Source organism: Anabrus simplex, chromosome 4, assembly GCF_040414725.1.
Source record: "Anabrus simplex isolate iqAnaSimp1 chromosome 4, ASM4041472v1, whole genome shotgun sequence".
NCBI lineage: Eukaryota > Metazoa > Arthropoda > Insecta > Orthoptera > Tettigoniidae > Anabrus > Anabrus simplex.
The window spans coordinates 88,797,432-88,819,344 of NC_090268.1; positions in this window are offsets into that span (position 1 = coordinate 88,797,432).

Consider the following 21,913-nt stretch of genomic DNA (forward strand, 5'->3'; position numbering starts at 1 on the left):
GTGATTTAGGTCGCAGTAGCGATCAGGTTATTAAGTTTGAAATGAAACTGTGCAGCCCTCTTACACTAGCAAGTGGAACTGTATGCTCTGAAACAACTGGAGAGATAATCTCCCTAAACACGTTATGTATATACGAGGTGGGAAGATAATATCCCAAAGACCTATAAAGAGTTAAAGCGTGTACACATTACCTATCGACTTTGCATGTATCGACTCTCGTACTAAACTTCTGCAGGTAGATTGTGCTGCTATCTTAGCATAACTTATACGCATGAACTTAAAGTACAGAGAATAGCTATGTCTCAAAGCGTGTACACATTACTTATTGATTTTGCATGCATCAAATCTCGTACTAAATTTATTCCGCTAGATTGTGCTGCTATCTTAGCATAACTTATACGCATGAACTTAAAGTACAGAGAATAGCTATGTCTCAAAGCGTGTACACATCACCTATCGATTTTGCATGCATCGAATCTCGTACTGAACTTCGTCCGCTAGATTGTGCTGGTATCTTAGCATAACTTATACACATGAACTTAAAAGTACAAAGAATAGCCATGTTTCAAAGCGTGTACACATCAACTATCGAATTTGCATGTATTGACTCTCGTACTAAACTCCTTCCGCTAGATCGTGCTGCTATCTTAGCATAACCAATACGCATGACCTTAAAGTAAAAAAGAATAGCCATGTTTCAAAGCGTGTACACATTACTTATTGATTTTGCATGCATCAAATCTCGTACTAAATTTATTCCGCTAGATTGTGCTGCTATCTTAGCATAACCTATACCAATGAACTTAAAGTACAATGATTAGTCATGTTTCAAAGCGTGTACACATCAACTATCGAATTTGCATGTATCGACTCTCGTACTAAACTTCTGCAGGTAGATTGTGCTGCTATCTTAGCATAACTAAGACGCATGAACTTAAAGTACAAAGAATAGCTATGTCTCAAAGCATGTACACATTACCTATCGATTTTACAAGCATCGACTCTCGTACTAAACTTCTTCCGCTAGATTGTGCTGGTATCTTAGCATAACCTATACGCATGGCCTTAAGGTACAAAGAATAGCCATGTTTCAAAGCGTGTACACATTACCTATCGATTTTGCATGCATTGACTCTCGTACTAAACTTCTTCCGCTAGATTGTGCTGGCATCTTAGCATAACTTATACACATGAACTTAAAAGTACAAAGAATAGCCATGTTTCAAAGCATGTACACATTACCTATGGATTTTACATACATCGACCATCGAACTAAACTTCATCCGCTAGATTGTGCTGCTATCTTAGCATGACCTTAAAGTAAAAAGAATAGCCATGTTTCAAAGTGTGTACACATCACCTATCGATTTGCATGCAACAAATATCGTACTAAACTTCTTCCGCTAGATTGTGCTGCTATCTTAGCATAACTAAGATGCATGAACTGAAAGTACGAAGAATAACCATGTTTTAAAGCGTGTACTCATTACTTATCGATTTTACATACATCGACTCTCGTACTAAACTTCTTGCGCTAGATTGTGCCGCTATCTTAGCATAACCTGTACGCATGAACTTAAAGTACAAAGAATAGCCTTGTTTCGAAAGCGTTTACATATTACCTAATGATTTTGCACGAAACGACTATCATACTAAACTTTTCCCACTAGATTGTGCTAAAATCATGTAAGTGTGCTGCTATCTTAGCATAACCTATCGATTTTACATGCATCTACTATCGTACTAGACTTCTTCCGCTAGAGCATGTAGCAATCGCTTTTGTGTATCCCTAACCCATGTGCATGAACTTAAAGCATAAAGATGAGCTATGTTCTAAAGCGTGTACACATCACCTATCGATAATGTATGTATCGAATATCGTACTAAACTTCTCCTGCTAGAGCGTACGAGTATCGCTTGTGCGTGCACGAACTTAAAGCATAAAGAATAGCAATGTATAAAAATCTTGTAAACAAAGCAGCAGCATTACGTATAGTCAAGATTAAATGCGTGCACACATCATGTATCCATGATGCACACAGTACTAAACTTATTCCATTAGAGTGTACAAAGTTCGCATGTGTTTGTGCTGCTATCTTAGCATAGCCTATGTGAATGAACTTAAAGCATAAAGAATAGTTATGTGTAAAAAATCTTGTGAACATAGCAGAGTGTTAACTACGTAGGTGTAGACATTGAACTTTACATGCTGAGGCAGCATACTACGTGACCGTGACGTCACGACCACGTGCTCTTGTTTGGTAAACATAGCCACGTGCTTTTTTGACAGCTGTCTTCTTGACGAACCCTAACCTCACTTTGAAGGACATTGGAGCGTCGCTAACCTCACTGCTGCCATCTTTACGGCGGTAAACCTCAAGGCTGCCACCTTTTGCATGTTATAGCGGGGAATTTTAAAAATCCAACAACGGAACATTGCTAACCTCACTCTTGCCATCTTTACGGGAGTAAACCTCAAGGGCTGCCACCTTATGCATGTTGTAGCGCGGAATTTAAAATCCAACAACAGAACATTGCTAACCTCACTCTTGCCATCTTGAAAAGTTCAGTGTTCCAAACACTAGTTCGAAAAACGTAACTCATCGCACCTCGGGGATTTTATTAGGTAAGACGTAACCCCTAGGTTCCATTCCTTGTTCTGAACATAAAACCATTTACCAATAAAGATTAATTTTCTACACTTAACAAAGTACAAGCGTTCTTGCTGATAGCGATCGATGAGGTTGTTACACCTTTAGCCCTTTAGCCCTTTAGCCCATTAGCCCTTTAGCCCTTTAGCCCATTAGCCCTTTAGCCCATTAGCCCTTTAGCCAAGGAATGTGCGGTAAGGAGGAGGAAGAGTCCTTTCATCCTTTTTGCCCTTCTGATAAGATGTAACCCCTGGGTTCCATACCCTATCACGATTTTTTTCAGCCATGTTTATGCGATAACTTGTTCGACTGATTTTTACACACAAGACGAATGATGGAAGGTAAATAATTTGAAGTTATACTTTGGCTATATCGTTTACCGAGGGAGTTAGCTGTGCAAATCATCAAAATTGTACTTTTGCTCTGAACACATCAAACAATGTTCTGATCATATGTTGAGGTTAACAACATCGATTACAGTGTTCGATTCTAGTCTTGTTATGTTTCATTCTGATCTTCTTAGAACGAGGGTACCCCCTAACATGTTCTAAACACATGTTGTATTGAGTACAGTGTTCGATTCTAGTCTTGATCACTTATTTCGTGTTCTGAACACATCGATCAATGTTCTGATCACATGTTGTATCGAGTACAGTGTTCGATTCTAGTCATGATCACTTATTTTGTGTTCTGAACACATCAATCAATGTTCTGATCACATGTTGAAGTTAACAACATCGATTACAGTGTTCTATTCTAGTCTTGTTATGTTTCAATCTGATCTTCTTAGAACAAGCGTATCCCCTGACATATTCTAAACACATGATGTATTGAGTACATTGTTCGATTCTAGTCTTGATCACTTATTTTGTTTTCTGAACGCATCAATCAATGTTCTGATCACATGTCGTATCGAGTACAGCGTTTGATTCTACTCTTCTTATGTTTCGAAAGTCTAAACATGCACAATAATGTTATCGCTGCACACGCTTGCCTTCGCGATGCAGGTTTAAACTTGTTCGATATAAAGCTATGCCTTGACATAAGAGGCGGAGGAGGAGGTAGAGAAGGAGGAGGAGGAGGGGAGGAGGGGAGGAGGAGGAGGAGGAGAATGATAAGGCCTTAACAGCCTATGTATAGTCGCCTTTGTTTAAAGATGATAGCTGTCAAAAGAATTTTTCAAATTATCCACCACCACATTTCAGCTAAAGAGGGCAGCAGGGTGCTCTGTTGATTAAGCACATAGAATTTCAAATTGCCCTCCACCACATGCATAACAGCAGCTGTTATCTTGCGCAGTAGCCTCTAAGCTAGCTTTCTTCATAAGAGTAGCCGCCATCTTGTGCGAGCACCCCTAGGCCGTCTCATAAGGAGCTATGTATAGTCACCATTTTGTGTCTGCCATCTTGCGTAAGCATCCCTAGGACGTCTCAAGGCATCTTGTTTCTCATAAGAGCAGCCACCATCTTGTAGAAATAGATAGCTGCGAATGGCAAAGGGCTTAAGTAGCAATCGAACCGTTGATCTCATCATTAGACTATGTTTTTTTCTTGTTCCTGATACTACGAACCTACGTATTAGGCGGAAAAATTTTGTCCGTTTTGCTCTACGATGCATCGTTTTCGAGATATTTAACATTTTGCATTTAAGCCTCCAAATTTAATGAATCGAACCTGCACGGTACGTTATACTCTCTACCATAGCTAGACCTGATCATGTTACGAAGACTCGCTTCAATACAAGCTAAAACAGAGCAAATGCCAAAGGGCCTAAGTAGGAACCGAACCGTTGATCCCATCATTAGACTATGATTTTCTTGTTCCTTATACTGCGAACCTAGGTATTAGGCAGAAAAATTTTGTCCGTTTTGCTCTACGGTGCACCGTTTTCGATATATTTAACATTTTGCATTTAAGCCCTAAATTTAATGAATCGAACTATCACGACACGTTAGCCTCTAAGCTAAGAGTAGCAACCATCTTGCGCAAGCACCCTTAAAGCGTCTCATAAGGAGTTATGTATAGCCGCCATCTTGTGTCCGCCATCTTGCGCAAGCATCCTTAGGGCGTCTCAAGCCATCTTGTGCAAGGATCCTTAAGCCGTCCCATAAGAGCAGCCGCTATCTTGCGCAAGCATCCCTAGGGTATCTCATAAGGAGCCATGTATAACTGCCATCTTGCGCAAGCATCCCAAGGGCGTCTCATAAGAACCTGTGTATAGCAGCTATCTTGCGTAAGCACCCCTAAGGAGTCATGTATAGCCGCCATCTTATGCAATTAGCGTCGAGAGAGGGCTGCTGTAGAATTTTTCTTTTTAAATTATCCGCCACCACTTTTCAAAGGTATCTAGCTAAAGATGGCAGCACTGCGGATGACAGGTGACGAATTTACATCTACTACGATAAAGAGGGCAGCACGGTGCTCTCTGCATTAAAGATGGCGGATGACAGCTGTCAAAAAAGCACATGGCTATGTTTATCAAACAAGAGCACGTGGAATTTGCCGCCATCACATTTCAAACTAAAGAGGGCAGCACTATGCTCTGTTGATTAAAGATGGCGGATGGTAGCTGTCGAAAAAGCACGTGAGTTTGTTTCCAAACAAGAGCACGTGGAATTTTTCAATTTGCCGCCACCACATTTCAAAGGTATCTAGCTAAAGATGGCAGCACGGTGCTCTCTTGATTAAAGATGGCGGATGATAGCTAACAGAACTTTTCAAATTGCCCGCTACTACGTGCTTAAGGTAGTAGCCACAAAGAGGGCAGCATGGTGTTCTGTGGATTAAAGATGGCGGATGACAGGTGATGAAATTGTCCGCATGATAGCAGCACGGTGCTCTGTTGATTAAAGATGGCGGATGACAGCTGCACATGGCTTTGTTTCCAAACAAGAGCACGTGGAATTTACCACCACCACATTTCAAACTAAAGAGGGCAGCACTGTGTTCTGTTGATTAAAGATGGCGGATGACGGCTGTCAAAAAAGCACGTGAGTTTGTTTTCAAACAAGAGCACGTGGAATTTTTCAATTTGTCGCCACCACATAGAGGGCAGCACTGTTCTCTCTGGATTAAAGATGGCTGCTTGTCGAAAAGCATTTTTCAAATTATCCGCCACCACATTTCAGCTAAAGAGGGCAGCACTGTGCTCTATAGATTAAAGATGGCGGATGACAGCTATCAAAAAAGCACGTGGCTGTCAAAAAGCACGTGGATTTGTTTATCTCGAGCTAGTGAGGTTAAGTTGGTAGCACTAAGGTTTAGGACCGTCAAGATGGCAGCACTGCCGATGACAGGTGACGAAAGAGGGCAGCACGGTGCTCTGTAGTTTAAAGATGGCGGATGACAGCTGTCAAAAAAGCACGTGGCTGTCAAAAAGCACGTGGCTTTGTTTACCTCGCGCTAGTTAGGTTAAGTTGGTACCACTAAGGTTTAGGTCCGTCAAGATGGCAGTACTGAGGTTAGCGATGCGTTGTTGTCTGTCAAAATGCACGTGGCTTTGTTTACAAATCTGTCGAAAAGCACGTGGCTGTCAAAAAGCACGTGGCTTTGTTTACCTCATGCTAGTGAGGTTAAGTTGGTACCACTAAGGTTTAGGCCCGTCAAGATGGCAGTACTGAGGTTAGCGATGCGTTGTTGTCTGTCAAAAAGCACGTGGCTGTCAAAAAACACGTGGCTTTGTTTACCTCATGCTAGTTAGGTTAAGTTGGCACTAGTGAGGTTTAGGCCCGTCAAGATGGCAGTACTGAGGTTAGCGATGCGTTGTTGTCGATGACAGCTGTCAAAAAGCACGTGGCTTTGTTTACAAATTCAAATCTCCCGCCAAAATTCAAATTTCCCGCCAAAATTCAAATTTCCCGCGGGCGGCGGCGGCGGCGGAGGCGGCGGGAGGAGGAGGAGGCGGCCGAACCCGCTTATTATACTACTGACGCCGTTTGCAAACTCTGCCCCAGCCTCGTACGGACGACCAACTGTGGCAAATGGTTGACAGAGAATGGAGAACCATCCCTCAGGACACCATCCGCACTCCACGAACCTGCTACGCAGGCGTAGCAGGGGGAGAGGTGATACTCCCACGTGGCGCGTCCCAGGTGGCGGATAGGGGGGTCCTAACCGGCTTGCCGGCGGACTTGAGGGAAATAAAATACCTCTCGCGGACCAAACACACACCCCCTGTGGGTGGGGGAGGCAGACGAATAATACACCCACGGTATCTCCTGCCTGTTGTGAGAGGCGACTAAAAGGGGCGACCAAGGGATGATTGCATTCGAACCATGAAACTACTTGTGATTAGTACCACCAGGCGGAGAACACCAAGGGTCGCTTTTACTTGTGCGTAGTACCACTATATTAGGTACGAAATAGGTTTATGATTAGTAGCACACAGGAGCACCGCGCGGTCGGCTTTTGCAGTACCTGTGATTAGTACCACCATATGAGCAGGACCATGGGATGATAGCTACCATGGTTCTGCCTTGCCTATGATTAGTACCCACTATATGAGGACCACCACGGGATAGGGAGAGGTCCCTGTGGTTAGTACTCTTATGTGCTGAACACCATAGGTTTGCGTTGCCTGTAAATGGCGCCGCAAAGTGGGAAAAACATAGGTCTGTATTATACGTCGAATTTCTTAACCTCTGAGTAGTACAATAATGTGTGGAATACCGCAAGTCTCTGCTACTTTTGATTAGTACCGCAACAGTACAGATACCATGGTTCTGCATTACTAGCGATAAGTATCATTCTGAGGGGCCTTTGACCTGTATTTTGGACCCATTTAGACACCAAGCATCCTCGATTCAGGATTGTGCTTTGGAAGAGGTCCCTTGGTCAGTAATACTATTAACTATGATAGTTTTTTGAGTCGGATCCACTGATTGTTTTAAATTCATGTTCATTCATTCATTCATTCTTTCATCCATTCATTCATTCTTCATGACTTTTTTTATTTTGGTCAGTGGATGATTTTGAACTTTAACTTTGTCGTTTCATTTCGTACCATTAGGGGCCGATGACCTCGATGTTAGGCCCCTTTAAACAACAAGCATCATCATCATCATCACCATCCGCACTCTTATTGACTCTGTACCTCGACGTGTTTCTGCGTGCATCGCCGCTCGCGGTGGTCCTACATCCTACTGAGTCGATGCCGTGCGCATTGTGTAACCTGCATATCGGTTTGAACTAAACATCAATTATTCGTCCGTGCCGTCTCTGTTTTTTTTCCAACTTTCATCACTTTCGAACCACTCCTTCTTGGTGTTGCATTTGCTCTGTCAGTCAGTATATATATTGATATCGCTCATAACTCCATCATTCAAACCATGATCGAAGTGCAGCACTGGCTTCACACCCGTGGCTTATCCGTATCTCCCTCCCAATGCGCTGCATTCATATTTACTAACAAACGCACGTACAACTCCGAGCCCTTTACATTCACCTCGCCACGAACCTGATACGCAGGCGTAGCAGGGGGAGAGGTGATACTCCCACGTGGCGCGTCCCAGGTAGTGGATAGGGGGCTCCTAACCGGCTTCCTGGCGGATTTGAGGGAAATAAAATACCTCTCGCGGACCAAACACACTACCCCCTGCGGGTGGGGGACGCACATGTAGAATACACCCGCGGTATCCCCTGCCTGTCGTAAGAGGCGAATACAAGGGGCGACCAACGGATGATTGAATTAGAGCCATGAAACTACTCTTGATTCATACCATCATGCGGGGAACACCATGGGTTGCATGTTCTTGCGAGTAGTATCACTAAATTGGTACGAAATAGGTTTGTGATTTGTTGCAGTAAAAATCCTGGCCTGGTGGTTTCCAGTACCCGTGGGTCGTACCCATGTGAGCAACACCGCGGGTCTGGGCGTAACCTGTGAGTTGTACCGCTATATGAGCGGCTCCGTGGGTCAGCGTTGCCTGTGATTGGTACCCACTATGTGAGGAACACCACGGGAATACGGGCGCCCGTGACTAGTACACCTAGGTGAGGAACCTTACCGGTTTGCATTGGCTATGAGTGGCGCCATTGTGTGCGAAACACCATAGGTCTGCTTTACCTGTACTAAGAACAATACTTGTGAGTAGTACCATCTTGTGTGGAACACCGTGAGTTTTCGCTAATTTTGATTAGTACCTCAACATGACAAATACCATGGTTCTACTTTACTCGCGACATGTACCATTCTGTGGGGCCTTAGTCGTGGATTTTGCACCGCTTCAGACATTAAGCATCCTCGATTCAGGATTCTGCTTTATGAGTGGTTCCTTGGTCAGTAATAAGTTATATATGATCCTTTTTTTGAGTTGAATCCACTAATTTTTTTGTTTGCTCGTTGTTTTGCTACATGTCCATCGATTCCTTCTTCATGACAATTTTTTTCTTTTGTTCAGTTTATGATTTTAAATTTTTTGTTGTTATTTCACTTCGTAACATTAGGGGCCAATGACCTCGCTGTTAGGCCCCTTTAAACAACAAGCATCATCAAGCATCATCATCAACTTCACAACGGTACTGATCGCTAGTAAATTAGAACCATGGTATTAGTCCTGTTGCGGTACTAATCAAAAGTAGCAGAGACTTGCGGTATTCCACACATTATTGTACTACTCAGAGGTTATGAAATTCGACATATAATACAGACCTATGGTTTTCTCACTGTGCGGCGCCATTTACAGGCAACGCAAACCTATGGTGTTCATCACAAAAGAGACCTTCCCCTATACCGTGGTGTTCTTCATATAGTGGGTACTAATCATAGGCAAGGCAGAACCAATGTAGGTATCATCCAATGGTACTGCTCATATGGTGGTACTAATCACAGGTACTGCAAAAGAAGACCGCACGTTGCTTCTGTGTGCTACTAATCACAATACCTATTTCGTACCTAATATAGTGGTACTACACACAAGTAAAAGCGACCCTTGGTGTACCCCGCGTGGTGGTACTAATCACAAATAGTTTAATGGCTCTAATTTGATCATCGCTTGGTCACCCCTTTTAGTCGCCTCTCACGACGGGCAGGGTGTATTATTCGGCAGAAACCGAAAGCCATGTTCAAGGTCCACTGCACCAACCTCCGAATAGCTTGCTGCGACTGCCATAATGCACGAGCTATAGTGCAGAACAAAATCGTCCACATATAGCGACGGTATTACTGCTGGACCAGCAGCAGCGACAATACTGTTTAGGGCAATCCCGAACAGAATGACACTAAAGACCGATGCCTGTGGCACCCCATTTTCCTGAACGTTGTATTGCGAATATGTCCTCCCTACTCGGACACGGAATACACGGAGGGACAAAAAATTTGCAATAAATACCGGCAAGATACCTCGGAATCTCCATAGATGCAATACTGAAAGGATACCATATCGCCATGTGGTGTCTTAGGCCTTCTCTAAGTCAAAGAAAACAGCTACCCAGTGCTGTTTACGGAGAAACGCATACTGGATAGAGCTCTCCAGGCGTACCAAGTGGTCAGTGGTGGATCGAGCGGCTCGAAAACCACACTGGTACTCGGACAAGAGTCCTTGTTTCTCCAGACACCACACGAGTCGGTGATTTACCATCCTCTCGAATAGCTTACACAGGCAGTTTGTAAGACAAATCGGTCTGTAACTTCCTGCATACTTAGGATCTTTGTCAAACTTGAGGCCAGGAATGGCTATCCCCCTCACCACTGAGACGGAAAATAACCCTCTGTTCAGATTCGGTTGAGCACACGAAGGAGATATAGTAGACTATCATCCCTAAGGTGTTTCAACATCCGGTTATGGATGTTGTCCGGTCCAGGAGACGTGTCCGTGCAAATCGCTAAGGCGCCCCGGTGTTCCCACTCCGTAAAGGACACGTTGTAGTCCGCTGATGTTTGGGCGGCAAAACTAAGGTGATTACGTTCCGCCTCCCGCTTCAGAGCGAGGAAATCAGGATGGTAATTTCCGGAGCCAGATATATCCGCGAAATGACTAGCTAGATGGTTAGCAATCGCGAGAGGGTCAGTGGCAACACTGCCTACAATGGAAATTACCGGTACAGGAGATGATCCTTGGATACCTGAAGTACGTCGCTTAGTCCACACTTGCGATGATGGAGTATGTGACGTCATAGACGACACACATCTCTCCCATGAAGCCTTCTTACTTTGTCAAATAAGAACTCGCGCCTTAGCGCGGAGTTTCTAAAATGTTCCCAAGTTGGCCGCAGTAGGCTGTCTACGGTAACGTTTGTGAGCGCGACGGCGTTCCTTGATAGCTGCTGCTATTTCTTCGTTCCACCAAGGAACGGGTTTTCGGCGAGGAGTCTCCGAGAAAAACGGAAAAGGCTCCTCAGCAGCAGCAAGAATAACTTGGGTGGTGTAAGTTATTTCCTCGCCGACGCACCGCCTGATATCGTCGTTAAGGACAGCTAGTGATGTGTACTTTGGCCAGTCAGCATGTTTAAAAATCCATCGAGGAAGAGCCTCGTCGGATTTTTGTCTCATCAAAGTAAGAATGATGGAAAATGGTCACTGTCACAACGATCGTCGTGTGTGTTCCACCGAAACAGCGGAACCAACGTTCGGCTGCATAGACTTACGTCCATGCGAGAATATGTGCCGTAACGCACACTGAAGTGTGTTCGTTCCCCTGTGTTACATAAATCCAGCGCTATCACTAATGTCTCCAGCTCTCTTCCATGGAGGCAAGGCGTCTCAGAGCTCCAGGTGGGGTGATGGGCGTTAAAGTCGCCCAACAAGAGGAAGGGAGGTGGAGGCTTATCTGGAAGATCAGTGACATCATTGATGTTAAGAGCTTGGCCTGGTGGAAAATAAACATTACACATTGTTGTTATGACAGGCAGCGGAACGCGAACAGCTACTGCCTCCAGCGGGTTCTTACTGGAACGTCCTCGCTGTAGGTATCAGAACGGACAGAAATGCCAACGCCACCGAAAGCGCGGTGAGCATGATGTCGTTCTGTCGAGTGTAGTTGAAAATTTCTCAATACCGTATGATGACCTGGTCGGAAATTTGTTACCTGAATACAGACTATACTCGCCGAATACTCGCTAATGAGCTGGCGCAGCTCAGCAAGATGCCTATCATGACAGTTACAATTCCGTTGTAACAGTGCCATACTTTAAGTGTGGACTTCTGAGGTTTAGGATAGGAGCAGCGTAATGCTACCAAGCCTAACCGACACTCACATCCCGATCCGAAGATGGAGATTCGTGCTCCATAAGCAGCGCCTCGTCACTAGACGAGGTGATGCAGGCCTTCAATTTTTTCGACGTAGTCCGGGGGCAGGATTTCTGCCTACGAGGGGAGTGCGCAGGTTTCCAAGAAGGAAGACCTGCTTGCGCAGAGTCAGGCCCTCCAGGTGGAGGGCGTGAGGCCCCATTTGTAGGAGATATGGAAGAACGCCTGTTAAGGGCGCTCTTCTTCCCCGCCCTCGATTCTTGTTTAGACGGGCTGGGAGGGATTTTTCCCAGCCCTGGTCGACGATGCCGCCTCCGCCGGCTTAGGCGCGGCTTTCGCCGACCTCGTAGGGGAAGGAGACGTTGCCTTCTTCCCTCTCTGTGCCGGCGTAGGTTTCTTAGCCTGCACAGGCTTATTGGTGGTCGAAGGCCGGTATGATGCAGCCTTCGAGCTTGTTCTCTTCGCGGCGTTGCTCGCAGGAGCAACCGCCGCCTTGGGCGCAGCGATTTTCTGGAAAGGTGTTCCAGTTGAAAGTGTGGAACCTGACAGGGACTGTGCTATCAAGCTGAAGTCTAGTGTCTTGGCCGGTGCATTCAGAGAATTAAACTTACGGCGCGCTTTCTGGTAGGAAAGACCATCCAGGGTCATGACCTCCTAGATCTCCTTCTCGCTCAGATAGGTCGGACAGTTCCGATCCCGAGGAGAATGAAGACCAGAGCAGTTAGAGCACTTGTAAGGAGGTGTGCACTCCTCCGCGCCGTGAGCTAATTTCCCACATGTACCACACACTGGCTGATTCGAACAACGAGATACCATGTGTCCGAATCTCTGGCATTGATAGCATCGCATACGAGGCGGGATGTACGGCCTCGCATCGCAACGATATGTCGTTACCTTGACTTTCTCGGGCAACACTGACAATTTGAAGGAGACTATGAACGCACCCGTGGCAACGTCTTCACCGTTGATTTTGCGTGTGATACTCCGGACGTGGGTCACGCCAAGGTGCTTTATGTCTTCCATCAATTCATCGTCAGTGTTCAGGACGAGATCACGGTGGAAAATAACTCCACGGACCAGATTCAAGATTTTGTGCTCTTCCACTTTGACGGGGATGTCGCCAAAGTGGTCGCACTTAATCAATTGATCGTCTTGGAGCGCAGTGCTCGTCTTCAGAAGCAAACCACCACTGCGCATTTTCTTCAGGTCCTCAAGTTCACCATATACACCTTCGATGTACCGACTGAAAAGTGACGATTTAACAAGCTTGAAAACCTGCCCATCGGTTCTGGTAGCAACCAGGAACCTAGGGAAGGTGGAACCCAGACTAATTCGCTGCGCTTGTTCCCAAGGGGTTGCCCCCCTTAGGGAATCAAAAGTTAAAGACTTGAGTAGCGAACTACCCGAAAAACATGGTTTTCGCATACAACTAATTTCTATTTTAAAGATTTTTAAATTGAAAGACAACACGGAAATGTTCCTGGTGGAGCAGCCCTGTTGATTCATATCTCTCTCTCTTATACCCTGTTGCAACTTCATTATCAAATCCCTAATACCTATGTCCTTGGCATTATACATCATAACACATCTATCATTAATTTATACTGTCCACCTGACATTTACATCTCATATGTTCAATGGATGACATTTTTTCAACAGTTGCCACCTGATAGTAAACTACTTATTATTGGTGATTTTAATATACATCACACCCAATGGGGATCTAGTGTTGACACCCCACAATTTTCTCAGTTCTTAAAATCGGCTCATCATTAGGATCTAGTCATTCTCAATGATGGCCTCAATGATGGCTCTCCAACCAGATTAATTCGACCAGATTCACCACCCAGTGCGGTGATCTATCCATTTGTGGCTCTAATATTGCGTCCATGACCACATGGAGAATCTTAGGTGATATTCATACTAGTAATTACTTCCCCATCCTCATTAACTATGGTTTTGGACGTCCGCCTCCTCCTCTCCCTGCTTCTTCTGGATGTATTCAGACATTACGTCATTTTGATGCCAAGTGTTTTACAGCCTACATGATAGAACAACTGGAGTCTATTCATTATTTCTTACTACAAATTGTATCCTCTTATCTTGATATTCATCATCCGTTGAAAACACCATCTTACAGATGTACTTTCCATCAATACGCTTTACGGTGCTGGGACTCAGAATGTCATCAGCTTGTCCTCAAATGATGCCGTCTGTTTCGCATTTATCGCATAACATTATCTCCACCTCATTTTTTTTCGTTTGAAGCGTCACATTGCTTATACTCGCTAGATATTTAATCATAAGCGCCGTCAAGCTTCGAAACTGTTCATCTCCTCCTTCTATGAACATCTCTTTGCCTACCACTTATGGAATGCAGTCCGGGTTTTTACTAGAGTCTCTACGCATATACCACGCCCCACCACAGCTCCTAATATTTTAACTGAATTTAGCACATTATTAACTCTCAATTATGTGGTGCCATCTTTCAACTCCTCAATATTTTCCCCTTCTACTCATTTTTCGGTACTTCTACAGCCCATAGACATCAATGAGTTCGCAACAATACTTCAACTCTGTAACTCTTCTTCGCCTGGTCCCGATTACATCTCGTATGCCATTTAAAAGGCGTTGCCTGTCAGAGCACAAACTGTGTTATTACATTTATTCAACGATGTTTTACGCTCCGCCACTCCTCCCAAAGAATGGGATGATTTTTTGATCCCTGTGCCCAAACTTCGCCTCCCTCTGAAGTATTCTAACAACTTGGATGGTATTGCCCTTGGCTTATTTGTTCGGAAAACCTTAAAAATACTGTTACAGAGATTGATGATGATGATGATGATGATGATGCTTGTTGTTTAAAGGGGCCTAACATCGAGGTCATCGGCCCCTAATGGTACGAAATGAAATAACAAAATGTTCGAGTTAATCCACTGAACAATATAAAATTAAAAAAAGTCGTGAAGAATGGACGGACGGACGGACGGACGGACGGACGGATGGATGGATGGATGGATGGATGGATGGATGGATGGATGGATGGATGGATGGATGGATGGATGGATGTGAACCCTACCAAAAAAAACAGTGGATCAGACACAAGAAAAGGTCGTGAATAATAGTATTACTGACCAAGGGACCAGTTATAAAGCACAATGATGCTTGATGATGATGATGATGATGATGATGATGCTTGTTGTTTTAAGGGGCCTAACATCGAAGGTCATCGGCCCCTAATAGTACGAAATGAAAGAACAAAAATTTCAAAGGCATCCACTGACCAAAATAAAAATAAAATATGTCATGAAGAATGAATGGATGGACAGGAACCCAAAAAAACACAAAACAAACAAACAAAAGCCAGTGGATCGGGCTCAGTAGAGATCGAAAATAACATTATTACCGACCAAGGAACCACTTATAAGCACAATGATGCTTGGTGTCCAAAGGGGGTGCAAAATCCACGTCTAAGGCCCCACAGAATGGTACATGTCGCGAGTAAAATAGAACCAACGGTATGTGTCATGTTGGGGTATTAATCAGAAGTAGCGAAGACTCACGGTGTTCCAAAAAAGATGGTACTACTCACAAGTATTGTTCTTAGCACAGGTAACGCACACCTATGGTGTTTCGCACACAATGGCGCCACTCATAGCCAACGCAAACCGGTAAGGTTCCTCACCTAGGTGTACTAGTCACGGGCGCCCGTATTCCCGTGGTGTTCCTCACATAGTGAGTACCAATCACAGGCAACGCTGACCCACGGAGCCGCTCATATAGCGGTACAACTCACAGGCTACGCCCAGAACCGCGGTGTTGCTCACATGGGTACGACGCACGGGTACTGGAAACCACCAGGCCAGGCTTTTTACTGCAACTAATCACAAACCTATTTCGTACCAATTTAGTGATACTACTCGCAAGTACATGCAACCCATGGTGTTCCCCGCATGATGGTACGAATCAAGAGTAGTTTCATGGCTCTAATTCAATCATCCGTTGGTCGCCCCTTGTAGTCGCCTCTTACGACAGGCAGGTGATACCGCGGGTGTATTCTACATGTGCGTCCCCCATCCGCAGGGGGTAGTGTGTTTGGTCCGCGAGAGGTATTTTATTTCCCTCAAGTCCGCCAGGAAGCCGGTTAGGAGCCCTCTATCCACCACCTGGTACGCGCCACGTGGGAGTATCACCTCTTACCCTGCTACGCCTGCGTATCAGGTTCGTGGCGAGGTGAATGTAAAGAGCTCGGAGTTGTACGTGCGTTTGTTAGTAAATATGAATGCAGAGCATTGGGAGGGAGATACGGATAAGCCACGGGTGTGAAGCCAGTGCTGCACTTTGATCATGGTTTGAATGATGGAGATACGAGCGATATCAATATATATTTGGTTGTGTAAATGACAGTATCGTCAGCATAGATTATAATCCTCGCGGATTGTAAGACTAATTTTTCTAATTCCGAGAGATATAAGGCGAAAAGTATACCACTCAATATATCACCCTGTGGAAGGTCTACCATAGATTGACGTGTAGCTTGTGTACTGAATGGGGGTTTAAGAATAAGGGTGCGATGGCTAAGGAGATTTCGAAGGAGTGTAATAAACGACGTCGGGATACTGTTTGAGATAACAAGTCCCATAGCAGATAAAGTGGGACGGAATCAAAAGCACCCCATGCGGCCGGGGGAGGCATATGTAGAACACACACGCGGTATCCCCTGCCAGTCGTAAGAGGCAACTAAAACGGGCCCAGGGGCTCTCAACTTGGGAGCGTGACCCCGGCGGTATTAGAGCATTCGAGGCCTAGGGAGTCTTTCATTTCCACGCACTTCGTGGCCCTTGCCTTTCTTCGTCCGTTACTTCATTTGTCGAAGTGACGGCTCCTTTCTTTCTTCTCTCTCTCCTGTGGGCGGGGGACGGAGACGAAAAATACACCCACGGTATCCCCTGCCTGTCGGGAGAGGCGATTAAAGGGGCGACCAAGGGATGATTGTCTTAGAACCATGAAACAACTTTTGATTAGTAGGCCTCCCATAATGCGGGGAACATCATGGGTCGCCTTTACTTGCGAGTATTGCCACTATATTAGGTACACAATAGGTTTGTGATTCGTAGGAGTAGAGGGTGTGGACTGTGGGTTTCCAGTACCCATGTGAGCAACACCTCGGGTCTGGGCGTAGCCTGTGAGTTGTACCACTCTATGAGCGACACCGTAGGTCTACGTTGCCTGTGATTGGTACCCACTATGTGAGGAAAACCACGGGAATACCGGCGCATGTGATTAGTACACCTAGGTTGGCTGTCGGCTGTGAGTGGCGCCATTGTGTGAGAAACACCATAGGTCTGCGTTACCTGTACGAGGTACAATACTTGTGAGTTGTACCATAATGTTCGGAACACCGTGCGTTTACGCTACCGCAACTTGAGAAATACCATGATTCTCCTTTACTAGCGATAAGTGCCATTATGCGGGATCGTTGACATAGATATTGGTCCATTTAGACAAGCATCATCGATTCAGGATTGGGCTTTGGAAGCAGCCCCTTGGTCAGTAATACTGTTTCTGGGAATGTGAGGCATTGCGCGTCTTATCCACTGATTGCTTTAAATTCATATTCATCAATTCATTCCTCATCATCACGTTCTGAATTCTGGTCAGGGGATGCATTTTTTATTATTTTTAAATTGTAATCGCATTTCGTCTCATTTCGTACCGTAGGAGCTGATGACCTAGATGTTAGGCCCGTCTGAACAACAAGCACCCCCTGCGGGTGGGGGACGCACATGTAGAATACACCCGCGGTATCCCCTGCCTGTCGTAGGAGGCGACTAAAAGGGGCGACCAAGGGCTGACTGAATTAGAACCATAAAACTAATTTTGAATCGTACCATCACGCGGGGAACACCATAGGTTGCCTGTACTTGCGAGTAGTACCACTAAATTCGGTACGAAATAGGTTTGTGATTAGTAGCAGTTAAAGCCTGGCCTGGTGGATTCCAGTACCCGTACGTCGTACCCATGTGTGCAACACCGCGGGTCTGGGCGTAGCCTGTGAGTTGTACCACTATATGAGCAGCACCGTGGGTCTGCGTAGCCTGCGATTAGTACCCACTATTTTAGGAACACCACGGGAATACCGGCGCCCGTGTTTAGTACACCTTGGTGGGGAACCTTCTCGGTTTGCGTTGACTCTGAGTTGGGCCATTGTGTGAGACACACCATAGGTCTGCGTTACTTGTACGTATTGCAATACTTGTGAGTAGTACCATCTTTTGTGGAACACCGTGAGTCTTCGCTACTTCTGATTAATACCCCAACATGACACATACCATGGTTCTATTTTACTCGCGACATGTACCATTCTGTGGGGCCTTGGACGTGGATTTTGCACCCCCTTTAGACACCAAGCATCATTGTGCTTTATAAGTGGTTCCTTGGTCGGTAATAATGTTATTTTCGATCTGCATTGAGTCCGATCCACTGGTTTTTGTTTGTTTGTTTTGTGTTTTGTTGAGTTCCTGTCCATCCATTCATTCTTCATGCCATATTTAATTTTGATTTTGGTCAGTGGATGCCTTTGCAATTTTTGTTCTTTCATTTCGTACCATTAGGGGCCGATGACCTTCGATGTTAGGCCCCTTAAAACAAGAAGCATCATCATCATCATCATGAACAACAAGCATCATCATCATCATCGTCATCGGAATCAACAGCTCCTATAATATCTAATGAAACAGCAACAGTATGTTCTTTTTGTGTTTTAGTGAGTGAGATGTCGGTGATGAGGATATTAATTGCGTCCTGAGAGCTTCGGCCTTTAAAATATGCGTATTGATTTTTGGATACTATGGAATAATACTCTAAAAACCAAACAAATCTTTGGAACATGATTTTAAGAAACGTTTTACGTATACAAGAGGCAAGTACTATCCCCCGAATATTATTGGCGTTTGTCAACGGTAGACGAGGTTTTGGGATAGGTATGAAATAGAAAGTATTCCAGTCATCGGGAGGTATAGAGGTACTTAACACTATATTAAAGAAGCTGACAACTGCTAGTGTGACTTTAAGCGGTAGCGCTTTTAACATGTTATACGAAACGTAGTCTGGGCCGGGAGTAGGTGCTTTACAGCTTTTAAGAGTGGCTTTGAACTCACTGAGGGTGATAAGACATATTAGGACTGAATATTGTGGTGCAGAAGAGTTGCAAACTGGATTATATGGTGGAGCCACATAATCAGGCGTTAATGACGAAAGTAAGTCATCAAGAATGTAGGGCGATATAGTAAGACGTGGTACTCGATTGGAAATCCTTGTAGGAGCAAGTACCGCATTCCAAAGACTTATTGCCGAGAGATGCTTGTTAAATGAAGTTGTACCGGGCGGTACACCTCCACGCCGCTTATTTAAAATTTGCGCCAATTGAAAACTCCTCTGCTGGAGGAAGTCTGAACTTTATCTACGGAATTAATTTTAAGTTTCTCAGAAGATGTCACTACTGGGAAATTTTGTAGTTTCCGAACTGGGTCGTTTTCGACGCATTTTTGTTTTCCTATTGTAAGAAGTGTGAACTTTCTCTTCTAGAGGACACTACTGAAGATCAACAATAGTGCACCCTAGTGCGAAGTGAAAGAACTGTTTTTTTGGAGAAAATTTTTATTTCAAAAGTTTGTTTCTTGTTAAATTTCTTTCTGTTATCGTTTAAGTTGGCAATATTAACCCTTTCTTTCCCCTTGTTTTGAATTTAGCCAATCCCGAATTTCTCGAATTAATTTTCAACCAATAATATGTTTCTTCTTCGTATTGTGTAGGGGGTTTCTTGATGAACCAATAAAATCCTTGTGGGAGGGTGTTCTCATTCCAAAAACGCCTCGAACTTTCCGCGAGAGTATATAAACTGCTGATTTTCGGGTCTCGGTGCCACTTCAGTACCATCTTTCAGTGTGTAAAGTACATAGCGGGGGGCAGGAAGCGCCTTTTCCTTCGGGGAGCAGTTCAACACCAAGGTAATGGCCTTTTAATAACTTCTTTTCTTGCTAGCTCAGCAGTTTAACTCTCGGGGCGGGTCCGAAGCGTTTCTACCATGTAACATTCCCTAAAATGTAAAGACTCTTAGCCTCTATTCTCTTTCAAAACTACATATTGGGACAGAGAGTGCTTAACCCTCTCGATCTCTCACTCATATTGCATTGAGGTGAACTTATTTTCACAACCGTTTCTTCCCTTCTAATGTAACGTAAATTGTTTCCTTCTAAAAGTCACCTCTTTAGTATGGGATTAGCCCTTGCATTAACGGCCTAGTGCCAAGTAGGTTTTAAACAGTGTATTAGGAGTGCAGATCGCCTCCTCTCAATTGTTATTTTAGAGGTCAAGTAATTAACCTTTTTCTCACTTAATAGACCTCAGTAGGTTGGGTATGTTACCCCTGAGTATATGTCCTTAGAGGACAACTTGAAGGTGGAGTTTGGTGTGGCCTTTGACAGGCTTAAGGTTGAGAGCGAGTGGCTCCTTTTGAAAATTGAGTGTTGTATGCCTCGAGGAGGTTTTTCTGGGTAATTTGGAGCAAGTGCTCCTGAGCATGAATGGGGTTTTCTGGCCCTCTGTTAAAACTTATTTTGGAGTAAGGGTGGGCTGATTGCCCAAGAATTGTGAGTTAGGGGGTCGAAGCCCAAATCTTGTGAATACTGTATTTGTAATTTGTTACCTTGCTACTCTGTACCTGCCATTCGTGTTATTTCTTAATTTTGAAAAGAAAATATAACCTTGTTAAATTTTACATTAACTTTAATTTCGTAGCTTGAGACCCGTTCACACCCGCACCTTCTTTCACCTCTAACTACCATGGAATACTCCGTAACAGAAGTGATTAAGAGTTTCCAGGCTTGTCGTCTTTTATGGTGGAATGTTCGTCTTAGGACTGCTATGTGACGTTTAAGACCGAAATAACTATCGGGAGTTAGGGTTTTGCGATATATTTTAAAGAGCCTGTTCCGTTTTTGTACCACGAACCTGCCACCCAAGCGTAGCAGGGGGAGAGGTGATACTCCCACGTGGCACGTCCCAGGTGGCGGATAGGGGGGGTCCTAACCGGCTTGCCGGCGGACTTGAGGGAAATAAAATACCTCTTGCGGACCAAATACACACCCCCTGTGGGTGGGGGAGGCTGACGAATAATACATCCACGGTATCCCCTGCCTGTCGTGAGAGGCGACTAAAAGGGGCGACCAAGGGATCCTTGGATTAGAACCATGAAACTACTTTTGATTAGTACCATCACGCGCGGAACTCCATCGGTCGCTTTTACTTGCGAGTAGTACCACTCTGTTAGGTACTCCATATTTTTGTTATTCGTAGCACTCGAGGGGGTTCAGTGTGGGTTTCCAGTACCCGTGAGTCGTGTCCGTGTGTGCAACACCACAGGTCTGGGCGTTGCCTGTGAGTTGTACACGTGTGAGCGACACCACGCGTCTGGGCGTAGCCTGTGAGTTGTACCACTATACGAGCGACACCGTGGGTCTGCGTTGCCAGTGATTAGTACCCACTATGTGAGGAACACCACGGGAATGCCGGCGCCGGTGCTTAGTACACCTAGGTGAGGAACCTCATCGGTTTGCGTTGGCTATGAGTGGCGCCATTGAGTGAGAAGCACAATAGGTCTGCGTTACCTTTACGACGTACAATACTTGTGAGTAGTACCTTACTGCTTGGAACACCGTGAGTTTACGCTACCTTTGATTAGTACCGCAGCTCGAGAAATATCATGGTTCTACTTCTCGCGACTTGTACCATACTGAGGGGCCGTAGACCTGGTTTTTGCACCCCTTCAGACATCAAGCATAATCAATTCAGGACTGTGCTTTATAAGTGGTCCCTTGGTCAGTAATACTATTATTTATGACCGTTTTTGAGTCGGATCCACTGTTTTTTTGTTTGTTTCTTGTTTTTGTTATTTTTTGGGTTCATGTCCATCCATTCATTTTTCATGACATTTATTTTGGTCAGTGGATTTTTTGAACTTTTTGTTTTTTCATTTCGTACCATTAGGGGCCGATGACCTCGATGTTAGGCCCCTTTCA